The following is a 26,217-nucleotide window of genomic DNA, read 5'->3' on the forward strand; positions in this document are numbered from 1 at the left end:
AACCCCCTGGGCATTGCTTTCTCCTGAGGTGACCTGTGAGGCAGGATTTTAGTTTAGGAGGAAGGGTGGGGTCTGAGAGAAGGAGTGATAAAGGCCGATCTGGGTCGGGCTTCCCTGGTGGTCCAGTGATAAAGAATCCACCCGCCAATGCAGGGGAAACAGGTTCAATCCCTGGTTCTGGAGGATCCCACATGCCACAGAACATCTAAGGCTGTGCTCCACGTCTACTGAGCCTGCACTCGAGAGCTCATGAGCCACGACTGCTGAAGCCCACGGACCCCAGGGCCTGTGCTCCACAACCAGAGAAGCCCCCACAGCGGGGAACCTGAGCATCGCAGCGAAGAGCAGCCTCTGTGCGCTGCAACTAGAGAAAAACCTACACAGCAATGAGGACCCAGCACAGCCAAAAAGAGACAGATGGGTCTGGGTCAAGGGCAGAGGACATCTTCCCTGGGGCACTGCCCATATTGTAGGAGGGCTTGGGGTGGCTGAGAGGGAGGAACCGAGTGGGCCAGCTAGAGGTGGAGCTGGGGCTCAGGACCGTGGTAATTGTATTATCCTGCACAACTGTGCATCTTCCACTGGCGCAGAAAAGAAGACACTCCAGTTCTTCACTGATCGCAGAATATGAGCCACGTGGAGCAGACCTGGCGGCATCCGGTCGTCAGGAGCCAGCCCAGCCCAGCCCGTCACAGACCCACGAACACTGCCGTGTACGCTGAGCAACCGGGGCTGTTTGTTAGGCAGCGTGAATGCAACAGGAATCTGACTAATACAGGGGCCTGGCCTCTGTATTTCCTTGACCCCCTGGGCTCAGTCCGTGGGAGGCTTACTCTCATGGCGACTCAGGGTCTGGAACTAGCCCCTGTCACTAGACAGTATGAGGCTGGCTTGACCCCTGTCAAAGGTGGGGACCCCCGGAGTCCAGGTTCAAATTCTGGCTCTTCTATTTGATAGCTGTGGAGTCCTGGGTAGGTCATGTTTGGCCCCAGTCCCCATTTCTTAAGGTAACCTCCTTCCTCTCCACTTTGCTCAGGTGGTCACCAGGAGCATCCAGCCTGAGAGTCAGGAGAAGTCCCGCTCTTTCCCTGGCAGCCCCCTCCAGTTTGCCTGAGAGCAGGACACCAGCTCCATGTGACTTTGTGTGTCTCTAGGCCATGGCTGAGGTGGTTCCCCCTTCATGGGATTCCCTTCTGGCCCTGGCGTGCGTCTGTAGAACCCCTGGCACCTGGACGTAGATGTCACCTCTTCCCGGATCATCAAGGTACAGGTGTCAGGTCTGGGAACACCTTCATGCTCTGGCCAGGGGCTATGATGTTATCAGTTCGCTGCCTTCAGGCCCGGCGTGGGACTTGGGAGGACCAGCGAGAACTTTCTGGTTCTCGCAGGAGTTTTCAGCAGGAGACACAGACTCCAACACCCTCTCTCTTCCTCTCATACTTAGATTTGACACGTCACTCACCAAGGGAAGATGAATGGATTCTGCTGGCTAAGCTACTCCATGCATAATGACATACCTGTCACCACGTGGGGCTTTTTGGGGTAACCATCGCAGCCCCGATTTCCAGGCTGTGTCTGTGGGATGGAGGAGGGTGAGACATGCTGGACCCCTGCCCTGTGGGAGTGGAGGGGAGGGCAAGGTCAGATGGGAGTGGGGCCCAGGGGAGAAGGGGGGGACACTGACCTGGGGCTTCCTGGGAGCTCAGGCTCTTTATAGGCAGCTTAGGATGGGACAACGAGCACAGAGACCTCAGCTCTGGTCTGGGGTCTGTCCTGACTCATTTCTAGTCTGGTTTGGAGCCGGATAAGTCTTATTTCCTCTCCCTGAGCATTTCAAGCAGGTATTATCCCTACCTCTGGGGTCCCCAGTTGACTGCATCCCTCAGTGACACTCATGTACCATATTCTGGTTTGGAGAACATCAAAAGACACAAGAACCTTGGTTTCTAGGCTGCTGCTTTCCACAGATAAAAAAAATTATACAAACAGAACATCCGTGGGAGACAGATGGAGGGAAGCCATGTCTTTTCTAGGTGAGGACCTTCATAAAACAGCTATCATTATGATCATTACCAGTTTACAAAAGAAAGAATATTTGAATAGTAAAAACTAGGGGGAAGATATGGTCTCAGAACTAAGCAGAATCTTCTCAAGAAAGGAGAGATAACAGGGTGCGTGCATGTGAATGCTTGCACTTCAGTCGTGTCTAACTCTCTGTGACCTGTGGACTGTAGCCCACCAGGCGCCTCTGTCCATGGGATTGTCCAGGCAAGAATACTGGAGTGGATTGCCATTTCCTTCTCCAGGAGATTGTCCTGACCCATGGATCGAACCTGGGTCTCCCGCATTGCAGGTAGATTCTTTACTGTCTGAGCCGCCAGGGAAGCCCATCCCTAGGATTATCTTTGGCAGTTCTCACCCATAGACTTTTTGCAGAAGAAAAGTGAAAAAGGCAAGAAGCACTAAGGATCCAGGTGTGGGTGGAGTTCATCACCTGAGTTATGGCTTGCTCGCTGTGTAACCTTAGGCAAGTTACTTCGCGTCTCTGAGCTGTCCTCTGTAAAGTGAGGAGAACAACCTCCTGCTGGGATTTTTGGAAGGACCACGTGACTTCAGGGCTTGGCTCAGCAGGGTGTGGCATGTACGAAGTGCTCAGTACGTGAAGACTGCTATTGCTTCTGGTTACTCCCATTCTTCTTGTTGGTTGGGGCTGAGGTTTCTGGGTCCAGCTTGGGGTGCAAGGTGGGGACTTAGACATTCTCTTTTTCCTTCTCCAGAGCTGTGGGAGCTAAGCTTGCCCTCATTTCCCTAAGGAAGATATGACACCAACTTGGTTTTAGCAGAAGCAAAACCCAAATACATCATGCACAGAAGAACCAGCAGGCTAATAGAATGTTCTTTAAAAGGACATTTTATTTTGTCAAATTGCTTTAGAGCTGCTGAACTCTGGATGCCATTTCTTTGCAGTATTTCTAGAGGGTTTGTTTGCAGGTAATGAGAAAGCGCTGTTCTGACATTGATCCAAGAGAGGAGGCTGTGGGTTTCTTTCCGGTGCATCCCTTGACTGTGTGTGTCTGCTCCTAACAGCCCCAATCACCTCCACTTTAGTCAAGGTACAGGAGGAACAGGGGAAAATGAGGTGGGGACCAGTGGGAGAAGAGCCCTCTGGGTCCTCTGTGGGGCCACCTTTAGAGCAGTCGCTGAACTCTCTGGCCAGCCTGGGCAGCTGGTAGGCCCCTGTCCCACCCTCCCAGCATCATCCAGGCTTGTTTTCCCTTCCTTTGAAAATCTGCGTGTCAGCACAGGCGTGGCAGGTGTGCTCCTTCCCCGAGACTGAGCCCGTGTCCCAGCATGGGAAGAAAAATGCCGACTCGGAGAGAATCTAGAGTCAGGCGCCCCAGCACCAGCCTCGGGTGCAGGAGAGAATTGGTGGGAAGGATGCCCTGGAAGAGGACCAGGTGGCTGGCACTGCGGGCACGCGCATGCGTCCTCTCTAGGAGAACCCTCTCCCTCCCCTCCGTCTGCCAAGGAAAGAGGCCCCCATAAGGTGACTGTGGGAGTCAGGCTGCTGTCTGCCTCCCTCCCTCCGTTCATTCTTTCTTCCCTCCTTCTTCAGGTCCTCATTCCCTCTCTTTACCCTTCCCTTCTCTCCTCTCCTCTCTCCCGTCTCCTCTCATTCTCTCTCCTCTTCTTTTCCTCCAGCGTCCCTCCCACCTTCACTAAGGACCCTCCGTGATCCTCAGCGCCCCAGGCTGGGCACTGCAGGGAGAGAATCTGCCCGCCCTTGCCCCTCGCCTCCCTCCCCCAGGAGGTCTCTGCCTGGTGGAGCACTCAGGGGATGGACAGAGGACGGTGCGGCTGTGTGATTCATGCACTAATCGAGTTCTGTGGTTCTCATCTGGGAGCCTTGCTGTGCCTGGAGGAGCAGAGAAAACCCTTGTAGAAGAAGGGAAATTTGGCCTGGGTCTGTGTTTTTCAGGTGGAGGCAAGAGGGAAGGGCATTGTCAGCAGGAGGAACAGCCCATACAAAGTTTGGGAGACCAGAAAGGGCTTGCTTGGCGTGTCTGAGGAAGCTGCGAGTTTCAGGGCGGCCTGAGCGAGCACGGTGTACCTGGTGACTCTGTGCTGACGTGGGTGATCAAGAAATAAGTATGTGTCGAGCCCCTGCCACAAGCCAGTCACCGAGCCTAGATCAGGGAATAGAGACAGTTGCCTTCAACAAACTCTGATGGGGAGACAGTCAATGAACACTCACTCAGACCTGGGTTCAAGTTCCATCTCCGCTTCTTACTATCAGTGTGACCTCCAGCCAGTCATTTCAGCCTTTCTGAATCTCTGTTTTCTCACCTGTAAAATGGGGGATGATAGCACCATGGGCGGTTTTGGGAGTTGAATTAGCTCTTGTATGTGAAAGTATCTGGCACTATGTATGTTATCTCATTTTACCTCTATGATCTCTCTATTTTACAGATCTGGCAATGATGGTTCAGAGAGGTTAGGTGACCTGCCCAAGGTCACACAGCCAGTAAAGGTATAGAGTTGGAGAAAGAAACTTGGGCAGTTTGACTCCCAAATCTTAGTGTTTAATAATGACCTCCCAAAGGCATTCTGTTGCAAGATGGACTTGGAACAAAGTGAGTACATCAGTGAAATGCGGTTGCACAAACCTGGCAAGATCACGGGGATAAATGCAGGAGTGATGGCTCTTCAGAGCTGCGGAGGGTCATGGGGATGTTCTTCCTGTCTCTGAGGCTTCTCGCCATCTCGTCGTTGATGTGCCCTCCTAGCCTGTGTTTGAGTTGGTGAGATAGGAGGAGGGGGAGGGGGAGGGGAAGAAGGAGGAGGAAGAAGAGGAGAGGGAGGAGGGAGAAGGAGGCAGGGGAGGGAGAGGAGCTCTTTGTCCTCAAAGAGGTCTGGCACCCCGGACACCCACCCCAGCCCCCCAGTTGGGCTCTCTCCCTCCCTCAAGGTGCCCAGCACCAAGGTGTCTTGGGAATCCAGAGCTCTAAAAGAGGTGGTCTGGGTTTCCCTCCTTGTAGCCTTTTCTATTCACACGAGACTTTCTTTCTCCTGACACCCTTTCTTGCAGGAGCTTTTGGTCTTTTGAGATCAGCTTTTGTCTCTGAGGCCTCTCAGACTCCCTGGGCACACTTTCGGAGCCCTTCCGCTTTCCATGTCTCCTCTCTGCACTCCCAAAGGGTGAGTCATGGGGCTTCTAGGTCTAAGGAAATGGCCCAGACAACTCGGAGGGGAGCTTCCACGGTCTCTAGAAGGGGGCCCCTTGGTCATTACATGGACTGGCCACACGATGGCGCCGTGGGACCATCAAGCACACCCAATGGGCTTTGGGTCCACTGTCACTCAGCTAATCTCTTTCTTAAATGTTCCACTGGCACCAAATGGTCTCTGCTTCATTTCATCATTGTCATCCTCCCCTGCCTGCCCCCGCCCCCAGCTCTCCTCTTCCTCGTCTCTGCACCTATGCAGCTGACCTCTGGGTCTCCTTCCTACCCTGGGCAGACAGACATCAGTCACTGCTGGCTGTGCTAAAGAGGCGGGGAGGGGGAAGGCAGGGCAGAGCAGAGAAACTAGAGGCTGGCTAGGGAGGCGAGAGACTGCCTGAGAAGGAAGGAATGTCTCATGGGCTTGATTCTCCGTGGACCCGGTCACCTGGAACCGGGCTCTGGGAAGCCTTTAGGAATGGGAAACAGAGCTTACATGTCAGTCCCAGGGAATATCTGGAAGCCCGGTTTAGGGCGTCCAGCACAGCTAGCTCTCATCTCCTGGAAGCGTGAGGGCCAGAGGTGACACAGAAAAGGATGCCATCAGCCATCAGCGAGGCTCAGAGCTCCAGCTGGAAGTGGCTCTGATGGCAGACCCCGCTGCAGACAGCGGTGGCCCTTCCCTGGACGATGGTTTGGAAGCTGCTGGAGCTGCTGGCTGGGGTGGCAGGGTATGATCTGAAAACGAGGCTTACTTTTCTGAAAAAGAAAAAAAAAGCAAAAAACAAAAAACTCCCAAACAACTCAGGTGAGATGACCAAGAGAGAATTCTACATGTGCTCAGAGAGCCGTGACAAGTCAGGATTATAATAATAATAATAATAATAATGAAAATCATTTATTGTGTACTTACTACCTGCCAGACATTGCTGTGAGCACTTTTCATGGATTATTTTATTTACATGGATTACCCTGTAAAATATGGAATAGGAGAGGATTTCTAATGAAAAGTAAGCCTGGAAAGGTGACAGACTCTCTTTTAGTTCAATAAAGCCTAAGATGCATGCAAGCTGGGAATAAGCCTTCCTGCTAAACTGCATCTGATTGTCGAAGGGGAGAGAGAAAAACATTTCCTTTTAACTCACAGCATACATGAGGACCTATCATTGCAGCCTCTCCCACTTCAAACCATTTTCTTCCTAGTGGAAGGAACATTCTGCAATTGGAGTTGCAGCCTGATTTAATAAGGCAATAACCAAAGAAATGCATTTCAATTGATTATTAAGCATTTCTTTATTAGGGCTCAGTAGCTCTGACCCAAATAGCTGCTAAGCAGTCATTAAACATCAAAGAAGATGTTTCTGTTTATATATTTTGTTTATTTACCATCATGAACAAGCATTATTGCATCAATTAAATGTCGATTAGGGGTCCATGATTTGAATTAGATTATATACATAGTGTCAAATCATTTTCGCTTCTCTTTCAGAGATATAATCCATTTCTGTTTTAATATTAAAATATGGTCTGATAGAAGCGTTAGAGGCTGTGCTTGGTTGGGGCGACAAGGTGGTTTCTGTTCATTTCTAGAGCTGATATTTCCTTTTTTTTTTTTGGTGTCTGCAGCCTGGAACTAGCTGATGCTGACATTTGTTCATTATTGATTATTCATGAGGGTGCCTTCTCACCATTATGATTCTTTGCTTTCTGGGGGTTAATTTCTTAAAACACAAAACAAAACAATAACATCCCTATTACGAAGCCCTTAGATATTTATCTCCAAAGTTGCAGAACTCAGTTCTCTGAAATCAGCATTGAGATCAGAGATAATGCACTAGAAAAAAAGGTATATTTTTCCTAGTCCCTAAGTTCAGAAGCATTGAAAGAACATATTTTAACAGCATTTTTCCTTTCCTCTAAAATTTATTTAACCGTTTTAAAGATTACTTTTCATTTGCAGTTATTACAAAATACTGGCTGTGTTTCCTGTGTAGCAGAAGCCATCCTTGAGCCTGTCTTACACCCAGTAGTTTGTACCTCCCACCCCCTCACCCCTACCTTGCTCCTCCCCCTTCCCACTGGTAAGCACTAGTTTGTTCTTTATCTCTATGAGTTTGCTTCTTAAGAAAAAAAACAGCAAAACTTTAAAAAAATAATTCAAAGGAAAATTTAAAGACAAATACTTAATAAAATGAGATCACATGGAAATCTTCCTGGCTTTCTATGTCTGAGGAGAAAGGACTCGAAGGAGAAGCATGCCCTGGACTGGAACGCAACCTCACTGGCCCTCAGAATTTATCCTCCTTCTGCTGTCATCAGTGGATGGACAGAATCAGGACTCTCCCTCATGGGAACTTGGAGATCCAGGTCTTCCGGGGTGGGGGAACCCGAGACCAAGAGCACGTGACTGAGCCTTCTCCCTGCCCTGACCTCTGACCCTGCTCAGAGAGGCTGCTGAGTGAGCTGCCCAGGGCCAAGGTAGCCTGTAGGCACTCCTGCCTACAGGAGTGGCGTGCAAGGGGGGTGGACAGGGGGCCAGCTAGGCTCTGGCCGCAGCCATAGGAGGGCTGGAGGGCTCAGCTACTGCGGCCAACTGTGAAGGGGCAGCCCTCAGGGCGCCAGGGTGGGGTTCAATCCAGGATGAGGGGGAGAAAGACGAGGGTGCAGAGGAGAGGCGTGGGGAGTGAGCGACCTGCTTGGATAGACTGGTCATTTGCCTATTAAAGAGGTGTCAAGTTCTCTCCCACTTCCAGCCCAGCAGTTTTCAAACTTAAAAAAAGTCTCTTTAATTGCCTTACAATGTTGTGTCAGCTTCTACTGTATGACAGTGTGAATCAGCTCTACACACACAGACATCCCCCCTCGTGGACCGCCCTCCCCCACCATTTGGTCCCTTTAGGTCATCACAGAGCACCGGGCTGAGCTCCCTGGGTCGAGCAGCACCTTCCCACCAGCTGTCTGTTTTACACGTGGTGGTGTCTAAATGTCAAGGCTACTCTCTCAATTTCTGCCACCCTCTCCTTCCCCCAGCGTGTCCACAAGTTCATTCTCTATGTCTGCGTCTCCCTTCCTGCCCTGCAAATAGGTTCATCATGGCCACTTTGCTTTCAAGCAATAGAACTCTTTTGCCAAATGACATCCCACTCGAAGGTCGAACAGGAAAAAACTCCAGCAAGGCTGAAATATTGGGGGTGGGGTGCATCTCATTTGCCCCTCAGGGCCCTTCACTCTACCGTACCCCAGCATCTCTGCAGAAATCTTCTGCTTCTGTAAAACCTGCATCAGTGCATGGCTGACCCCAGCCTCAATGCCAGTTCCCAGTCCCAGCCTGGGCTGACAACCGGAGAATCACAGGGGATGAGAGCATCTTCTCAAAGTCACAAGCCCACCTGGTTCTCTAGGGCTGGATTTGCCCTAGTAGTATCCTTTTAACAAGATCCCGAGGAATTCCCTGGCAGTCCGGTGGTTAGGACACTTGGTGTTTTCACTGATGTGGTCTGGGTTCAATTCCTAGACAGGAGACTAAGAATTGACACTTGTGCAGTTCTCAGGGCTGGGATAAGTGAGGGTGGGGCAAGCCTGGTGCTTAGGGTGTGGCATTTACAGAGATGTTCATTCTCCAGGGCTCAGTTTGTACCTGAGTTTCTCCCTTGAACATGACACTTAGACTCCTCACTCTCCCGAGTCCAGTCCTGACCCTGGTAGTAACCTTAAAAAACCACCTATGGGATGAACCTTGACTGCAGAGGTGAGCAGATGGGGCTTGAATGAATGAAAACAATTCAGCCTGCCATAGAGAGCTGCTTCCTGGTTCTCCACGGGACAGACAGCCAAGAGGACAGGCTGGCGGCAATATTCAAAGTACTTTTTATTACACTTATTCTAAATTTAATTTTTGATGCTTACAAGGTACAAGACATTGTGAGAGATGATTTATAAACATTCCTTACTTTTACCCTCACACCAACCCTGTGATATTAAACCCATGTTGTCAATGGGAAGCTGAGGCTTTGCAAGGCTAATATATTGTCCAAATTCACACTGCTAATTGGTGAGGAAGCTGAACCTCATTCTCACGTCTAATATTCCCCAAAGTTTGGGATCTTTAGCGTTACGTTGTATTGAGAACCTGGGTATGTGAACTTTGCTCAGCAGTGGAGATGATACCACCAAAAGAACTTCATTCTAAAAGAAAAGTGCCCCCTTAGGGTCTGTAGTAACTGTGTATATGTGCCCAGCAACCATTCTGTCTGCCTTCCCTGAAGCAAATCTAACCCCAATCTTGGCCAAAGAGGTCACATGACCCAGGCTGGGCCAGTCAGAACCCCTGACTCCCCTGGACACCGTGATTGGCCCAGAGGCGGAGGTGGGACTCAAGCCAAACCAATCCCATGTGTTCCCCAGGTTTTTCAATTAGGAACCCGGGGAGAAGCTATCTTCTTTGGGGAGTCACTGTTCCGCAGGGAGGTGAGAGACCCTTGGCCACCAGAGCACTAGGAGAGAATGAAGACAGAAATAAGAGGAGAGGAAATCAGACCTGGTGACCGAGTCTTGCTGGTAAGGTCTTTCTCCAATTCTGAGCTGCTTGGGCCTATGTTATTCTCAGCTGCATCAGAAAATTTCAGTTTTTGTTTTAGGCCAATGGAAATTAGTTTTTTTTTTTGGTCAACTTGCAACCCCTCAAATCCTGACTAATTCAACATCCAACGTTAACATCACAGTCCCTCCCTTCTGAGTCCTCTCTGAACCACCGGACACCCCTCTAGCACTTCCCACTGTTCCTTATGCATTTTCTCCTCATCTCCCTGTGATTCATGCTTTTTCACAGAGTGGCTAAAGGTTCTCTGAATACTAGTTACTCCTAAGAACTTCCCAACAGCAGTGCCCGAATGCATTTATATTTTATTTGTAATTGTGGTGGTAAAATATGCATAACATGAAATTTACCACCTTAACAATTTTTAAGTGGGCAGTGCAGTGGTATTAAGTACATTTGTAGTCTTGTGCAACCATTCCAATCAATCCATCTCCAGAACTGTTTTCCTTTTGCAAAACTGAAACTCTGTCCACATTAAATGCTAATTCCCTTTCCCAGCCTCTGGCAACCACCATTCTACTTTCTGTTTCTGTGAATTCTAGTTATCTTATTTAAGTGGAGCCATACGATACTTGTCTTTTTTTTTTTTTTTCATTTTGCCATTAGCTTACTTCACTTAACATAATGTCCTCAAGTTTCATCCACGTTGTAGCCTAAGACAGGATTTCCTTCCTTTTTAAGGCTGAAAAATATTCCATTGCGTATATACACCACATTTTGCTTACCCATTCGTCTGTTAGTGGGCACCTAGAGTGCATCCACCTTTTGGCTTTTGTAAATAATGCTGCTGTGAACGTGAATGTACCAATATCTCTTCCAGGTCCTGCTTTCAATTTTTTGGATGTATGTATCCAGAAGTGGAATTGCTGAATCACATGATGATTCTGTATTCAAGTTTTTTGAGGAACTGCATACTATTTTCGACAGTGGCTGCACCATTTTGCAGTCCTACCAACAGTACACAAGGATTCCAATTTTTCCACATTATTGCCAACATTTGTTATTCTCTCTCTCTCTCTTTTTTTGTGGTAGCCATATTGATGGGTGTAAGGTGGTCTTAATGCACTATTTTTCCTTTGGCTATGCCTTTTGGCTTGTGGGATCTTAATTCCCTGACTGGGGATTGAACCCAGGCCCTTGGCAGTGAGAGCTCAGAGTCCTAACCACTGGACCGCCAGGGAATTTCCAATAGATTTTTAATAATGTCTTCTGTAAGCAGTTTTGCTATTAATACATAAACCACCCTAAAATCAGTGACTTAACCACTGTTATCTCAGCTCCTGATTCTCCAAATTGGTAAAAGGGGCTAAGCTCAGCTGAATGACTTTTCTGGACTTGGCCAGACCCACTCACGTGACTCAGGCTAACTGCAGGGTTGGCTGGTCTGGGATTTCTTCAGCTGAGATGACTCATTGGAGCTCCACGCTGTGTTTCATCCAGTAGTCTAACCCAGGCTTGTTCTCATAAAGGCTGGACTGGATTCCAAGAGAACAAAACAGGCACCGTCTCTTGAGTGTGTGTGTGTGCTCAGTCGCTAAGTCATGTCTGACTCTTTGTGATCCCATGGACTGTAGCCCATCAGGTTCCTCTGTCCATGGGATTTTTCATACAAGAATACTGGAGTGGGTTGCCATTTCCTTCTCCAGGGGATCCTCCCGACCCAGGGATTGAACCCATGTCTCTTGTACTGGCAAGCGGATTCTTTACCACTGAGCCCAATGTCTCTTGAGACCTGGGCTTAGATGTGACACAACATGCTCTCTCTGAATTCCATGGGTCAAAGCAAATCACCAGCCCAGTCAGATTCAAGGGGCGGGGAAACTGATTCAACCTTGCAAAGTCCAATGGCAAAGGGATGAGGGTGGGGGAAGTGAACAATTCACACCATTTCCCCCAAACTGACTAACTTTTCAGTATGTTTTCCTGTCATGACAAAGATTTCCATTTCTGCTGAAAGTGTGAAAGTGTTAATTGCTTGGTCATGTCCGACCCTTTGCGACCCTGTGGACTGGGGCCTGCCAAGCTCCTGTGTCCATAGACTTCTCCAGGCAAGAATGCTGGAGTGGGTAGCCATTGCCTTCTCCAGTGGATCTTCCAGACCCAGGGACCGGGCTCACCCAATTCATGAGGTTCAGAGACCCTGACTCACCTATAGGACTAGATTCTGCTGGGAATTATGGAATCTAGGTGAATAATTCCTCATTTGTTTGCCATAAACAGTTGACTCAGGTTTAGCTCTGTGTTTGTAGCCCTGCATAAGGGCTGTCTGTTAAAAGCAACTGGCTTTTCCATCACCTTTAAAAGATGCTAACTCAGACCCTCTCCTCAAAGCCTGTAGTGACTTGGGGAGCCTCTGCTGAGCCCCAGAGCCTGAGTAAAGAAAGCCCAAACTAAATGAAGACCAAAGGCTTTCAAAGCTCAATGCCTTCCCTGTCACTGGATGAATATAGAACTGGATTCAAATGGTCCAAGCTGTTGCTGAAGACGCATGGGGCAGCAAGTACCCCCAAGCATTCTGGACACCTTGTAAGTCAGTCCTTGGAGGATAATCTGGAAGACTTGGAGAGAGTTTCCTACTTTGTTATTTGGTTCCTGCTATAGTAATGCTACATAACAAATAACCCCCAAATCAGTGGCAAACAAGAGCAAACATTAATTTTTCTCTCTCTCATGGGTCTGTGGCTTGACTGGGGTTCAACTGGTCTTGGCTGGGCCAGAGTGGACTCCAAGAGGAAGGCTGGGTTCAGATCTGCTCCACAGAACTTTATTCTCCTTGGACCAGCAGCTCCCCAAAGCATGGTCTTCTAATGGAGAATGGGAGAAGCTTAGAGAGCAAGCAAACTGTCCATGCTCACCTGAGCTTCTGCTTGGTCAGGCCTGCTGCCATTCTATTGGTTAAAGTGAGTCGCATGACCAAGCCAAACATCAATGGGGCAAGAAACATAAGCCCCTCCCCTCAGTAGGAGGGCCTACTTGCCATGCAAGTTACATGGCAAAGGTGGGATGCACAATCTTTTTTTTTTTTTTAATTAACTAAGTAATTTTTGGTTGTGCTGGATCTTTGTTGCTGTGCTCCGGCTTTCTCTGATTGTGGCAAGCGGGGGCTACATTTCATTGCAGCGAACTGGCTTCTCGTTGTGGTGATTTCTGTTGTTGCAGAGCACAAACTCTAGGCACAGGGGCTTCAGTAGTTGTGGCTTGTAGAATCTTCCTGGACCAGGGATCAAACCTGTGTCGCCTGCACTGGCAGGCAGATTCTTATCCACTGGGCCACCAGGGAAGTCTGAGATGCACAATCTTAACGTGATGAAGTAAGAGTTGGGACCAAAGATGCAGTTGACTATTTATCCAGAGGGGTTTGGAGATTGATGTATTGGGGTTAAACCTTTCACTTGTGTGCACATCATTTCATACTTATTTGGGAATGTCTGATAAACTGCTGGGCTGTATGGGCAGGAGGTTAGTTACAGGAGAAATAGGATTCTTATGTGAGCTCCTTCTGGGATAATACAGAGCCAGGGTCATAGAATTTACCCAAGTAACAAAACCTCACTCCTTGAAGGAAGGGGTAATTCTCTAGCTTCATCCCCTGCCTGGCCCCCTTTCTCACCACTGACTCATGACTGGTTCCTGGGGAAAGTTCACTGTAAAACTCTTGAGTTACTGGGGACTAAGAGGCGTTAATTACCTGAGTCTCCTCTGGGGAAGTTCACATAAGGGGGAGAGGGATTTTCTTCCCTCAAACCACAGCCCTTCTTTGTGGGACTTTGAAATCCTACTAGCCCTAAAGCAACTGCAATGACTGTGCTTGGCACAGGGCAGGGCATGGAAGCGCCCAGCGGTGGCAGAAACAATGTCCCACAGAAGCAATGGTACCTTCAGGAAGTGGCATTAGTGTCCACCTGCCTGAATGACAGGTTCCTAATGGGTGAGGAGAGGCAGAAAGAGTGAAGAACAGGTGAATGTGGCCTTGGGGTCTGGCCTTGGAGACAGTGCAGTCACCAGGCCTGGTGTCACTCTCCAGCACAAGAGATGGTCTCAGCCAGACTCAGACTTAAGCTCCATGCCCAGGCAACCCTCCCCAGACTTTAGGGATATGATGGGTTAATTCAATCCTATCAGGTGATGGCAGGGATTGCAAACAATTTTTCTCAACACTGTTCTGTTCATTAAGGATCAAGTATCTTTGGATGTGAGAGTTGGACTGTAAAGAAAGCTGAGTGCTGAAGAATTGATGCTTTTAAACTGTGGTGTTGGAGAAGACTCTTGAGTCCCTTGGACTGCAAGGAGATCTACCCAGTCCATCCTAAAGGAAATCAGTCCTGAATATTCATTGGAAAGACTGATGCTGAAGCTGAAACTCCAATACTTTGGCCACCTGATGCAAAGAGCTGACTCATTTGAAAAGACCCTGATGCTGGGAAAGATTGAAGGTGGGAGGAGAAGGGGATGACAGAGGATGAGATGGTTGGATGGCATCACCGACTCAATGGATATGAGTTTGAGTAAGCTCCTGGAGTTGGTGATGGACAGGGAGGCCTGGTGTGCTGCAGTCCATGGGGTCACAGAGAGTCAGACACGACTGAGTGACTGAACTGAACTGATCTTCTCTGTGTCAGTCACCGTGGAAGGGCCAGTTGAATAAAGGACACTTGCTGCTTTGAGAAACTCATCATCTAGTGCAGGGCAAACCCTGGCCTGTGGGCCTGAATTGGCCCACCACACCATCCTTTTTGTATATAATGTTTTATTGAAACACAGCCAAGCTCGTTTGTTTGTATGATGTCTCCAGTTGCTTTGGTGACAAGGACAGAGTTTGAGTGGTTGAGACAGAGACCATGTAGCCTGTAATGACTAAGCTATTTACTGTTGGTTCTTCACAGGAAAAAATGCCAATCTATAGTCCAGTGAAAAAGGCAAACAGATAAATAGTCAATGACAAATACAATAGTCCTGTGACAGAAGTAAGTGCATGGCTTTGGGATGCTTCCATGGGATCATGGAAGACTTCCTGGAGGAAGCAACATCTAATCTAAAACCTAGTGGAGGAAAGGAGGAACAAAGGCAAGAGGTCTGGAGCTTAGAGCAGGTGGAATCTAGAGTGAGGTGGAAACCATGAGAAGAGGTTGTAAGTAGTGCAAGCAGCGTGGGCTACCTGCAGGAGCTCTGATTTCCTTTGAAGAAGTTGATATTTATCGCTGGGGTTGGGTTGGTGTGCTCTGTACTATGCTGATGATATGAATATGTTTTGCTTTTTATTCCTTTTTTGGGGCTGGATGTTATTGTTTTCAATTTACAGACATGAAAATTGAGTGTTGCAGTAAAGCAACTGGCATTTGTGGAAACAGGGTTGGACAGAAGGATGAATCAATTATGCTTGCACATCCTGTAAGTGCTGGGCGTTTTAAGACTTATTCCACCTGCAGAGCATCCTGCACTCACACTCAGCCTTTCCACTGGGGCCACTACCTGGGATTGGACTCCCTGGGCTGTGTGTGGACTCAGCTCCATGTCTGGCCCTTGTTCCTCTTTTCATGCATTAAATCAATGCCCTTTGCCATCAGTCTCTAGCTCTTTGGGGCCAATATGATCTGCAAATCCACGCTCAGGGTAAAAACTCCATGACTGAGTGCGAGCCACAGCATCATCACTCCCCTTCTTGCACGCAGGGCAGACTTGCCAGGGGATCACCAAACTTTCCCCCTGAGTCAGACACAGCCTCAGAATCCTTCTCAACACAGCCCTCCGTCGCTCAGCCTTTTCTCATCCTTTTCTCAATCCAGGGAGAACACTGAGCTCATAAAGTTACTTTCAGCACAAACCTAACCATTTCCCCCAGGCAGCCTGCCTTTTCATCAGCTTTGCTTTTGAACCAGAATTCAACACAATCCAGCAAATGTTCACTGAGAATCCACCAAGTGTCAAGGAGCAGGGATTGAATAAACATGATTTCTGTGCCCCAAGGAGCTCACATTCTGATGAGAGACGTTGATCTCAGCTACCTCCAAAGGCAGCCTTCCTCTGCTGTTTTTCATGGTGGTGCTGGGCCTGCTCCATGCAAAACTGGACTCAGCCTCCCCAATCCGTGATGGGGGACTGTTTCTGGATGTGGCTGTGTGGCCCAGAAACTCAGCATCTCAGACCAGCGGGGGAGGAGAAATACAGATGGAGAGGTGGCAGGTGCAGGGGCCAGGGAACTGCAGCGGCTCAAGGAAAAAGACTAAGTCAGGTTTGGAGCAAGTTGGGACGGATGAACAGTGCCTCTGGCCTGAGGGATGGGTACAACACCGGGTCCCTGGAATTTTCTGAGAAGTCAGTGCGCTCTGTGGCTCAGCCACCCATCCATTCCAGGTCCAGTAGGGGAAAGAGCTGACCAGCAAAGAGCTGAAGTATCAGGTCCCCCAGATAGGAACATAGCAAGAAGGAAATGTGGTCAGGCTCTGGAAAACTGCTTGCTCTTGGAAGCTTGGGGGCTGATCCTTCTGGTTTACCTTCTCATTGTCCAGCACTGATTCAAGGACAGTGGTTGGTGGGGTCTCCTTGTGTTTAGAACTCCCTGTGGGATCTTTTGTGGGGTTCCACTGCAGTGAAAAGCATGGTTATTGCAGCCTAGACCCCACCTCTCCACCCTGAGAGCTGGCAGTCGCATCATTCCCCAAAGGACACAAATTCCTTCTCAGACTTTGTCACAGCCTCTGATCACTTGCCTTTCCATGGAGATTTCCAGAATCTACTAACTAGGTGCCATAAATAGGCAGAGAAGAGAATGTGTGCATGTGCGTGTCTGTCCCAGGCTCTATGCATGACACACACAGGTACATACACACACACACACAGATCTACTTCATCAGAATCAGTTTGCAAACTTCATTTCTTTAGGATGAAGAGAAAAGAAAATTATTATTAACATATCAATGGCACTTCCATGCTGGGAACAAGATTACTCTCAGGCACACATAAGCGCCCGGGGAGTCACAGACGCTGTATTTTAAATGTGTCTGTCTCTGTATCTTGCTTTCTCCCACCCCGCCCCCACTCCCCTTTTATTTTTAATTTTTTTTCTTATTCCTCCAAGCTTGTTTCTCTTGAAATTTCCACCTTGTGGTTGTGTACTGCTGACTTCACATTTGCTGTGGTGTGAACTCCACATCTGTGAATGGATGACAGGAAAGATTAATAGCCCTGCTCCCTTCTCCTTGACTGTGGGCCCAGCTAATGAATAAATAAATAAATAAATAAACAGAGCTCCAATCCCCTAAATAGAGACCCAGAGCCGGGGAGAAAACAGCATTTTGCTGAATCCATTCTTTAAGGAAAAACCCAACCTCTAATGATCTCTGATTTACATAGTCGGCAGTTTTTCGCTAAACATTTTACAAAGACACAAAAGTTTGGGGTGGAGAGATGGCCCCCATGCTTTTGGCAGATGGAAGCAAGGGCCCCAAGAAGCCCACGAGCCAAGCGGGGTTGGTGATGAGAAGGATCTGACTTCCCACCCAGACTGTCTTAGGTCAGGGACCACTGAGTCCAGTGACGATGGAGAGGTGGCAAAGTGACCCCTCGAGGGTCCAAGTAGTGACCCCTACTTACCGGATGGGAGGCAGTGTGAGGTCTCATCAGCTTCCTTCTTGCCCCCAGTTCCAGTGAAAGAGGAGCTCAGACTGCGAGGGTGAGGCTTCTCAAACTTGAAGATGTGCGCCAATTTCTTGGACATCTTGTTACAATGCAGATCCTGAGCTCGTAGTTCTGCACTGGGGCTGAGAGTCATCATTTCCAACAAGCTCCCAGGTGGTGCTGCTGCTGCTGCTGGTGGTCCAGGACCACAGTTAGGATGGCAAGATGCTCGGGAGGGAACAGCAGTCCAGGCTGTGTCCCCTCCTCTGTGGCTCTTGTCTGAGGCGGCAAGATAACATCGTCGTCTTCTTCCATCCCCGGAGCTCAGCTGTTTTATCTGGTTCTCCAATCTCTGCTCACTCTATGGGCCTAATTATGCCCAGGCACCCCAGCCAAAACCAGCAAACACATCCTCTCTGAAGCAGGCATGGAGAATTCTGACCTTCACTGGCTGCATTTTTAAAGTCCTGCAGCCTCTCTCGGTCACTGCATCTTTAACAAGATCAGGAAGATACTGTGCAGGGGGACTTGGTTGAGGGCAGGCAGGTTGGGAGTGGCTCCTGAAGTCCCTGGTTAGGCTGACCAGAGGTGGGGTTCAGGGGCAGTGAAGTTAGAGGGGCTGTGAGCTGGGCTCCTCTGTACAGCCAGGAGTCTGGGGGCTAGAATGCACATGTACCAGCCACTGATCTTAACTTGCTGCCCCTGGTACCTGTCAACTCACTTGTGATGAGAAAGCAGAGGTGAGACCACTTCTGAAAAGCCAGAAATGGGAAGCACACCCAGGGCCAGACATTCCCCCCATTCACCATCTCTCTGCCTCAAGCAGATTTGATCCAAGGCAACCAAGTGGCTTTCAGCAGGGCAGATGGGCCATTGCCCATGTGGTAGGGAAGAAACAAGACTGGGATGACTTCCCGCTCTTTCTCATCTATCACTCAGCCAGGATGGCTGACATCCTTTTTCTTGATTCCTGGCCTGTGAAAGCCTCAAGGCCAGGTTGCAAGTCACCCCAGTGCAGCTCACCCTTCCTGGATCATCGTCAGCTGACCCCAGTCCAGTCAGAGGCAGCTGGACCCATCCCACTCCTGGGACCCCTGGCCAGTCTGTTCACGTTTCACCATCCCGTTCATTCCTCAGAACCTTGGTTTGTTCATCTCATCTCATGCTACTGGTTAAAAATTGAGTTTTTGTTTAACGTCAGTGCTCTTTCCAGGTGAAAACTACTTTTTTTTTTCTTGGCTTGTTTGAGGGGTGAGAAAGGGAAGGGGAAACTTTGCTCTTTTAATTTAACCATTACATTCAGTCTATGATGACATATTTGATTATTAGACAGCAGTGCCACTGATAAGTTTTTTAAGTTGTCAGAAATTAATTGCAAGCATCAGTTCAGTACGTAGTGTATGGCCAAGACAACTATCTTAAGATAAATGGCTCATATTTTGGTGCAGCGTTTGGTGTTCAAAATAAAATGTGACAACAATAAACAAATGTTAAAAAAAACACGAACAAGAGGGGACCATGACGTCTTCCTCTTGGGGCTGAGGAGGGGAGAGGAGACACTATAAGTTGCCTGGGCCAGGGTATCAGAACATCATCACCACCTCCGACCTGGGAGCCTCTCCTTTCCACTCCCACCACCTGAGCCCTTTCCCTTTTGGGCCTTATCTGACCAGCTAACCGGGCATCACTTCCCCTAGAAATGTTTCATGAAACAAATCCCATGAGATGTTTTGCAAAAAAAAAAAAAAAAAAAGATAAAAATTGGGAAGCATAACTTTTCTCTCTTGCATGAGAGAACCGGTTTAACCTTGCTTGATTCTGTCTTGCCCAAATGTGTTTGACCATGGAACTTTTTTTGGTATGATGCAACAACTGGGGTCAGGAGATGGGAACAGCTGACAGTCTCCTCCTCTAAAGCCTGCCCTCAAAGGCATGGCTGGTGGCATCCAGGGGTAGGTATGATACCAGGGGAGGCTGGGTACCAACTTTTTCCCATCCAGTCATGGGTGCAGGCATTTGTGTCCCATTCTTTTCTCCTGAGCTTCTGACCCCGTGATTGTCTGTGGCTTTAGCTTCTGATACCTGGGCATTTTAGGCTGTCCCCTTGCAGAAAAAGGTAGGACTTAACCTGGCAGCCACAGAGATCAGCACAACCAGAGCCTCCTGCTCTGTTCAGCTCCGGGGTGAATGCAGTGACAGAGCCAAGGCAGTCTGTATCCTTGAGGCTGGTGCTCTCTGTGGCCTGACCACATCCCCCATCCCCCTGGGGTTCATCTTCCAGAAGATACTTACTTGGCATCCTGCTGAACCCATCTGTGACTTGTTAGGAAGATTTGTCTCTGCTATTCCTCGGGGAAGCCTGGAAGGGCAGCCCTTGGGACAAGCGAGTGCCTGAAGTGTGCATGTTAGTGCTTCCACTCCTGTATCAAATTACCACAAATTTGATGGCTTAAACAACCGAAATTTATGCTCTCACAGTTCTGGAGGCCAGAAATCCAAAATCAAGATCACTGGGTTGGCAAGATGGCCTGGAGGAGGGCACGGCAACCCACTTCAGTATTCTTGCCTAGAGAATCCCTTGGACAGAGGAGCCTGGCAGGCTACAGTCCATGGGGTGGCAAAGAATTGGACATGACTGAACAGCACAACACAGCATAGGGCTGGAATTAAGAAGGACCCCGCTCCCTCCAGAGGCTCCAGGGAAGAGGCCATTGCTCGCCTCTTCCAGCGTCTCATGGCTGCCTACACTCCTTGGCTTGTGGCCACACAATGCTCTCATATCTGTCTCCGTGGTCATGTTGCTGTCTCCTCTTCTGTTTGTCACATCTCCCTCTTATGAGGATACCTGTGATTGCATTTAGAGCCCACCTGGATAATCCAGGGAAGTTTCATCTCAAAACCCTTAACTTAATCATGTCTGTAAAACCCTTTTGCTACCATTGAAAATAGCATTTGCAGATTCCTGATATTAGGACCTGATATTGCTGAGGGAAACCGTGCAGCCTGCTGCATGGGGGTTGGAGGGTAAGTGGCCCGCTTCTTGCCCCTGGGGTAAGGTAGGACTGAGTTTTGTTCTACTGATCTCCTCCTTCAGGGGATTTTCCCAATCCAGGGACTGAAGAACTGGTGTCTCTTGTGACTCCTGCTTTGCAGGTGGATTTGCTGACCCACCGGGGAAGCTTGGTGGTGACTGTAGATCCTCCCAAACAGGAAGGTTGTACCATATCCTCTCAAAGCAGATTTCATTCTTCAAAGGGAGAGCCTCCCATCTGTATCCACCCTGATAGGTCACAGTGAAGCAGGAATCGTGGTGGGATGTGAATCGGTTCCACCATGGCCACCATCATCTCTTTGATTCAGAGATTTGACCTTACACAGATATTGGGAAAACAGAGGCCCTTATTAAGCCAAGCATCTCGCAGGGGATGTTAAATCTGACAGCTGCTTAGAAGAAGAAATATCATGTGGTGGAAGGACGTAGGGCCAGATGAGTTTCAGAGAATGGCCCTGTCTCCGCCAGCTACAGAGAAAAATGGGCCCTCCACTCATTGACGTTTTGGAAAACAACTTTCTGGACCAAAAAAAAAGTGCTGATTTATAGTAATTGCCAATTTCTGTGGTGTCAATACCCCTACCATGGCCAGGTTCAAGTTACCAACTTGTCCACTGGCTTGAAAAATTTCTGAAATGTTAGCAATCTGCTCTTGCAAGCCAGTATGAGCTGGCTCCAGCATGTCATGGCCCAGTCCTTTTTTTCAGCTTATTTTTAAAAATTGGATTTTTATTTTATTTGTTGGAAAGGATTTTTGTTCAATTTGTTTACATTTTAAACTTACAGAAGAATTCCAAGACTAGTAAAATAGACTCCTATAAACCCTTTACCTTGATTCACCATGTGTTAACATTTTTCCATATTTACTTTGTTTCTCTTTCCAAATACATACATGTTATTATTTTTATTATTGTTATTATTATTGCTGACTCATTTCAATGTAAGTTTCAGGCACAAGACTCTTTATTCTGAAGTATTTCATCATTATCTCTTAGAACCCTTATCTTAAGGAACCACATTGGCACTATATTATTATCTGATCTGTAGCCTGTATTTAAATTTCACCAATTGTCTTAAAGGGGCTTTCCCAGTGGCTCAGTGTTAAAGAATCCACCTGCAATGCAGGAGACGCAGATAGGAGGGTTCGATCTCTGAGTCAGGAAGATCCCCTGGAGGAGGAAATGGCAACCCACTTCAGTAATCTTGCCCAGAAAAATCCCATGGACAGAGGAGCCTAGCAGGCTACAGTCGATGGGGTCCAAAGAGTTGGACATGACTGAGCAACTAAACAACCACAACGATTGCCTTAATATCTTTTATAACTGTAACCATATATGTATGTATACACACACACACACACACACATATATTTTCCTGGTTCAAGATCAGTGTTGGTTGCATTTCTTTACACTATTTCTTTTGTCTCCTTTACCAGGAATTATTTCCTCATACTCCCTAGTCTTTCATGACATTGACATTTTTTGAACAGTCTAGGAAAGTTTGTCAAATGTACTTTTTAATTTTTTTTAAGGCCATTTTTTTTTTTTTTAAGATAATTATTGATTTGGCTATGCCAAATCTTCACTGTGGCATGTGGAATATTCCATTTTCACTGTGACACACGGGATCTAGTTCCCTGACCAGGGACTGAACCTGGGTTCCCTGCATTGCGAGCACAGAGACTTAGTCCCTGGACTGCCAGGGAGGTCCCTGTTGAATGTTCTTTGATTTTTTTCCCTTTAGGATTAGATTCAGATTATGTATTCGGGGGTTGTTACGGACTGAGTGTTTATGTCCCTTCCCTCCTCCTCCCACTCATATGTTGAAGCCTAGGATTAGATTCAGATTATGTATTCGGGGGTTGTTACGGACTGAGTGTTTATGTCCCTTCCCTCCTCCTCCCACTCATATGTTGAAGCCCTAAACTTGACTGTGATTGTTTTTTTGAGATGGGCCTTGGGGAGACAGTTATGGTTAGGTGAGGTCATAGGCGTGGGGTACTCCTATAAGCAGGGACACTGGAGACCGGTCTCCCCGTGAGCAGCACCGAAGAAAGGCCACATGGGCACACAGAGGGAGAGTGGCCATCCGCCAACTGAGAAGAGAGTTTTTACCAGAAATTAAATCTGCCAGCACTTTGACCTTGGACTTCTCCATCTCCAGAACCTTGAGAAGTAAGTTTCCATTGTTAAGCCAACCAGTCTACGGTGTTTGCTATGGCAATCTGAGCTGATTGATACAGATCAGAGATAGTATTTTTAAATTTTTTGACACACATGCTATCTTAATTTTTATGGTTATTATTAATTTAACTTATATAAGGAGCATAGGGAAATAGATAGGGAGTGGAGAAAAAAAATATTCGTGGTCACTCCGCCCAGAAAGGGCCACTCCTGACATTTCACTGCGTATCCTCCCAATGTCTTATCTCTGTGTCTGCATTTGCTTTTTTTTAAAAGAGAATTGTATGTACATACTGACATATCAAGCTTTTCTTTTGTTAGTGAACATATAATTTACATCCCTCCATATCTTGTGATGCCTTTCTGCATCTCCTTTGGCTATAGAGTATTGCTGGACATCTATATTTTTTAAATTTTTTTCTTCTAAAGCTTAATTTTGGGCATATCCATCATAACTTCCTCGAGGAAAATTCCCAGTTGCAGAATTGATATATCAGAGTTCACACACATTCAACAATTCTGATAGATTTTGCTAAACTGTCTTTTACCAGCAGTACGTGGCATGTGCCATTTCCCTACGGCTTCCCCATCACTAGGAATTCTTTTATTTTAACCTTTGACATGGACAGAAAAATGAGTCCTTATTTAAGAACATATTTTAATATGAACGATGACCTTCAGAAAGATATGGAGATTAATAAAATGAATGTTTACGTGTCTTGCATTTGGCCAATTATCTTATCTTAACATTTTCCATTTTGAATTTGGTTTCCTTTTAGCCATAAAGGACACATTATGAACACATCTGAAGCCCCCTGAACTCTTCCCGGTGCCTTTGTAATTTTTTCCCAGGGAGAAGGTGGGACTTTCACACCAGCGTGAAGTTGGAACTTACCGCTCCAAGTGTGGTTTTCAATCCTAGCACTGGAGGCAGCTGGTTGTTGGCAATCACGTTTCCACAGCGACTCATGACCTTGCGTATGTTTCCAGACGCTTTTCACTCACTCCCATGCTGTGTGTGCCTTGGTTGTTCACGTCCTGCGTCTGTTTTTCTTGCTGTTGCTGTTTGCTTCTTAGGACACTGCAACCCCGGGGTAGGCTTCTGCACTCCCCACCCGGTCCCTCCTCTTTTCTGAACTTTGTGTAACACAGGTTTGGCCTGGATAGCACTACTCCTGAAAGTGCTTCAAGGCTGCCTCCCTCTCTTGTAGGCCATGTTCAAATGCCTCATTGAGTTGACACATTGATCTGTCCTGACCTGTCCCTCTGCCACCCCATGTTCAACGTCTCCACTCTGATATCTTCTCCCAACCTTCTGGGTCCTCTGCACCAGCCTCCATTCTCAAACATGGCACCCATTCATGAACATGAGTTTTTGATTATGCCATTTCCTTTTCTTGGAGTGAATGGCCTTATGGGATAAAAAACCTTTATTTATCTGCAAAGTCCACAAGAATGGTTACCTGTTCCTGCCATAGTGATTCTGTTGAACTTTGCATGCATCTCGGACCACTCTCTGGATTGTGATTATTTGTGGACCTCAGGTATCAGATGGCTTTCCCTAATCCTTTGAATTCTAGATAAGATTGACTAGAGCTTCCATTATATGTCTAAAGTGTATTCAAACCCTCCTAAGTTCTCTGCTTCTTTTTCTGGGTCTTACATTCTCAGTGACACCTCTGCTTTGGGCCTTTTGTCTTCAGAATTTCAGTCTTTGATAGACACTTGCAAATCCAATTGAAAAACTCAGCCCAAACCTCCCTCTTCTCAAGCATTCATCAGATGCCAAGTGCAGTAGAACTCAGGTCATATTTAGGGGATGAGGGGTTGACACCATTGGAAAATACTCTCTTCTTTATTTTTTAAAAAAATTATTAATCTTTTAATGAAACACTTCTTCAGTGTATCTTACCCAGGTGACAATATAAAACATGTATAAAATTAAAGTCACCAAAATGCTACTTTATCTCATTCTTCAATTCAATAAAGTAAGCACACATCAATTTAGGTTATAGGAAGGGATGTCCTAGACAAGAACTCAGAAGACCAGCATTTGGGTCATGGTTCTATCACCAGGTGTTGTTTGATCTCCTTGCCACATCTCAGTTTACTAATCTGTAATATGGACTATGTAAAATTTGTTCAACATTGAGTCTATCCATCTAGAAAATATTCTTGTCTTAAACAATATCAAACGTGTCCATCATCAGGGCTTCACCCAATGTCACAGGGCAACACCTTCCCCAACTTCCTCCTTTTTCAACTGTTTCCCTTTTTCACACTCCCCTGCCCTTTCCTCTCAGTAGTGAAAAAAAATACTCTTCCTTGTCACATGTCACTTGTTCAGTTATTTTCCTCTGCTGACTCCTGCCAGGTCCTTGGGTCCTCCCTGTCTATTGCAAGTAGAGGCTTTTTCACTAAGATAGTCTGCCACCTGCTCCCAGAGGTGCTGGCTGGTAAGAAGGGCTCACCTCTGGTACTGTTGGACACTTGCTTATCACCACCTAGGCACTGGGGGCCCCTTGAGAACAGAGACAATGAGAAAAACTAGCTTCATTGTTGCAGGAATGGTTATGAGGATGAAATGAGATTTTCCCCCTCCTCCTCCTTCTTATTAGAACTTGAGGTTGATAGTTACACTGGTCATCGTGTAGACCTAGCTACCTGTGTGTCTGAATGCTTCTCGACTCTTGTGGCCTCAAGGAAAGTGATCAGAGAGCCCCGATGCCAGTGTGTTTGGGATCAGAAATGGGACATGACACCCTTGGGCTCTGCAGGGTTTGGCCAGCCCCTGGCAGTGAGGGTACCCGCCCAAGAGCCATTTCTCCTTGGCTTGATCCAGCCCATACATGGCAGCATGCCCAAGCTCTTCCTTTGCCTGACATTTCTGAGCTCCACCTCTGTGCCATATATTAATATTATTTTTCTCCAGCACCTCTTCCCTAGATTGACCATGTGTCACCCTCTCTTTGATGTGAGTAATATTTTTATTCCCATTTTAAGAGATGGAGGAGTTGAAGCTTAGAAATGTTCCAGCAGAACTGGGGCTCAAATCCAAGCAGTTCAGCTCTGCATCTTCTGCATAAAAGACAGGACAGGGGTGGACCAGGTCTTCTGATTTTATCGTGAGCGGTGGGATCAGACTCGAGGCCTTCTGCATCCAGCTCCAGCGCTCCTAGCACACTGTGTGTGTTAGTCGCTTAGTCGTGTCTGATTCTTTGTGACCCCATGGACTGTAGCTCGCCAGGTTCCTCCGTTCATGGGATTTCCCAGGCAAGAATACTGGAGTGGGTTGCCATTTCCTGCTCCAGGGGATCTTCCTGACCCAGGAATTGAACCTGGGTCTCCAGCATTGCAGGCAGACTCTTTATCTTTGGAGCCACCAGGGCCCTCCCTGTCTCTACTCAAGACGATCCATCTCTTTACCTGATTTTCTCTCTTAGCTTTTTTAAAAGCATATTTATTTATTTAAGCATATTTGTTTATTTATGGCTGTGCTGGGTCTTCATTGTTATGTGTGGGTTTTTCTCTAGTTTCAGGGAGTGGGGG

This window comes from Dama dama, chromosome 23 (genome assembly GCF_033118175.1).
Source record: "Dama dama isolate Ldn47 chromosome 23, ASM3311817v1, whole genome shotgun sequence".
NCBI lineage: Eukaryota > Metazoa > Chordata > Mammalia > Artiodactyla > Cervidae > Dama > Dama dama.